The 3,417-nt window shown below is 32.5% G+C and overlaps 1 long non-coding RNA gene across 1 annotated transcript; it reads left to right on the forward strand.

Annotated features, from left to right (window-relative positions):
- The first annotated feature begins 372 nt into the window (after positions 1–372).
- LOC148760705 (uncharacterized) lies at positions 373–2,458 on the forward strand. The gene is made up of 3 exons (XR_016028629.1): positions 373–668; positions 1,318–1,401; positions 2,268–2,458. It is a non-coding gene; the product is annotated as an uncharacterized LOC148760705 (long non-coding RNA).
- The last annotated feature ends 959 nt before the right edge of the window (positions 2,459–3,417 follow it).

The raw sequence follows: 3,417 nt of genomic DNA on the forward strand, positions 1-3,417 counted from the left end.
AGTCAAACTGGAATTTTCGCTATCCAGGGGCAAAATGGTCATTTGCCACCTGGGGACAAAATGGAAATTTTTAGAAAATATTTTTGGCCCCATTTGACTTATTGGAGTAAGATTTGAGGTTTAGAAGTGAAAAATTTTAATTTCGGTATAATTTGGAGTAAAAGGGTAAAATGGTAATTTTACCATTCGAAATCGAAAATTTAATTTTTTGAAAGGATTTTGATCAAATTTAATTATTTGGAGTGTGAAATGAGTATGAGGAGTGAAAATTATGCATTATGGAAAATTTTCAATTTTTGGGGTAAAAATATAATTTTTGAAAAGTTCAGGGGCAAAAGTGTAATTTTGAAAAATTTGCTCCACCAAAACTTTGGAAAAATCTGGAAATTTCACTTAAGACTTGGATAAGTCAAAGGGAATGCATGGTGAAAAAAATAGGACAAGTGGATGGCTAGAAAAAAAAAATGAATTAATAAAATATTTAAAATATGAATAAAATAATATTATTTCATTAAACAATAAAAAGGCATAAAAAAAATCAGCCCACCCATTCTTCTTCTTCAACATTCGGCCAAGCAAGAAACAAGAGAGAGAAAGGAGAAAACAAAACCCTAGAGAGAGAAAATCAAAGAAAAAGTGTGAATTTTCAAGGAAATTAAGTGAAAAAGGTGAGATTTTTTCTATTAAGCTTGAGTTTTCTTATTCCCAAGCATTTCTCTTTATTTTCCATGATTAAATTACATGTTTTCATGATGAATTCAATTCTGAAAAAATGGGTTAGGAGAGAGAAAGTTGTTGGATTTATTTTATTTTAATTTATGTTAGTGTTTTTAGTTAGTTTAGCATATTTAGAAACAAAACAACAAGAAAAGAATTTATTTTCTCTCCCAACCATTAATGGCTGAATTTACCATGTAGTGAGTGAGGATGAGTTTGATTTTATTCTAGGAGAATTGGTTAAGGAATAATGAATTATGAGCCTAGAAAAATAATGAGAATTTTCGGAGCAAAAATACGAATTTTTACCCACTAGGGGTATTTTTGTAATTTGCTATTGGGACTGATAATTTGCATCACACTGAGGGACATTAAGTTAATTTGGGTGCAATTGAGGTATAGAAACTGAAAAGAATTAAATTGGAGTTTAAACGAACCCGTTAGGAATTTAATCGGGTGATAAGACGAATTAGGCTAATACCGGATTTAGATAGTTACCAGTGCATTTTTGCATTCCATATCATGCATTGGTAGTCCAAATTAGTTTAATTTTGATTTAGTACCAACTTAGTGAAATTCTCGATTTTGTACTGTGTCAAGGTGGTGAGTCCTCCAATAAAGGCAAGGAAATTGCATCCGAGGACCAGTAGACAGAGTGCTTCGAAAGTCTGCATTCTAGATATTGTGAGTAAACTTATTATCGTCTTAATTATCTAGAGTAGTTTTATACAACTATGTGATTTTATGAAAAATGGGTTTAAATGGTAAATTGTTATGTTTTAAGGGAAATTGTGATTTTATAAAATGATTTTATAAATTTTCTGAAAAATCGAATATTGGTTTTGAAAATAGAGTAATTGGAGACTGCTAGTTTGTGTTGTAAATTTATGGTTCTGAATTGAATGGCTTATGACAATAAATGAGCATGAATGGCTAAACTGATTTTGGTGTTATAATTATTTATATTGTGTATTCAGCCTTGAGAGGCTAGGTTGTGATAAATTGCCATGACATGCTAGAATGAATTTTATTGATTGGTGGATTATATATTAATTACTTACTGCAGAGGGGGTTCCGTGGACCAGCCTATTAGAGGGGCACGGTAAACTCCATTATATTATTACCTCGAACGGAGAGGCGCGTAGGGTATCTCCTGGGTATAGCTTAGGGTTCACTTCACGCCAAACCACCACGTGAAGGGGAACTCAGCCAACGTCAAGGAACGGCTGTATTTTTTTCAAACAAAAATATATTTTAAGTGTACACAAAATTTTAACAGCCTTGGCGGACTCGGTTAGATGCCCTGCGCAAGGTATCACCGAGTATGAGTTTTGGCACGAGCCAAAGTTTTAAGAAATTCATAAGCCAAGTTGATTACTCGATTTTTATGGATTGATTTTATTTGGTTGAAATGAGTTGAATGTAATGAAATTACAGTATGATGGTTTATTTTAATTGTCTCCATTTACTCGACTTTAGATAGTTTAGATGGTATCTGTTTACTCACTGAGATTTTATAATCTCACCACCCTCATTTCCTCACATTTCAGGCTCAGGGAATTTCGTAGTTAGCTGACTTGAACAAGGACATTCATTTGGACTCGAATCGGTAAAAGCTGTAGGTTTCCAGCTTCCGATGCATTTTGGATAGATATGGGCCCACGTGTCACTGTAAAAGAAATTTTATGCTTTGGTTATTTGCTTTATAGTATATATGAATATAATTATCTTTTACGCTATAAGAATTATGTACCGATAGTTTTATGAAAATTATTTTACAAGAAAATAGTTTATTTTATTGAATATTTTTATCATATTCAAATGGTCAAATTTTCACTTCAAATGAACGTTTTAGATACTTAATTTTTTTTTCTCATTAAGTATATATTTTCGGCTTACCTACTACATTTTTAGCAAGTTTCGAGGTTTTCGACAAAAATGACGAAAATGCCCCTCTGAGCTGAAAAAAAAAATTAAAATGTTATGTTATGATTTGGAAATGATTTGTAATCTTTCGTATTTTGATTATTTGATAACTATTGCTCACCGGGGAAGTGCGAAAGCTGATACGAGAGCCTTGCGAGGTTTCGATCGACATTCGGGGTGAAGAATGTTTGTCGAGGCTTCGCGGCGGTTGTCACGGGCTCGATGGGGAGTTCCGGGTCGTGACAAAAGTGCACTTAAGGAGAGATAAATGTTTAATTTGATCTTCAGATTGATAAACTAATGAGGCCATGAGATCTGATGTTTGGCGTAAATTTGAGAAATACCAAGTTAGATATGTTGTAGGTGATTAATGACAAGCAAATTAGCTATGACATTGGAAATATAGAAATAATTAGTAATCAAAATGAGACTTGGAAAGGAACTTTAAAAGGAAAATTTTGAGCAACTTTAATCTTGAGAGGTTGAGTTATTGATTAAAAAGATTGATTAAGATTATAAGGGGGTATGCGAAATGTCATGATTTATTGAAATGCCTTATGGTATAAGTTGAGATTTCTCTAGTGAGCACTCGAACATGAAAGTATTAGAGTTTGTTATTGGGAAGATGGTTACTAATGGTTACCGAATTTGAATCATCCGTGATGTTAAACATATATGAATAAATAAAGAGTGTTTGATCCTTATGTATTATGAAATGCTTGAATGAAATTTGTATGGAGGTATATGTGAAACAGAATAGAGGTTGGTTGACCA

This window comes from Theobroma cacao, chromosome 9 (assembly GCF_053813885.1).
Source record: "Theobroma cacao isolate CCN51 chromosome 9, ASM5381388v1, whole genome shotgun sequence".
NCBI classification, from domain to species: Eukaryota; Viridiplantae; Streptophyta; class Magnoliopsida; order Malvales; family Malvaceae; genus Theobroma; species Theobroma cacao.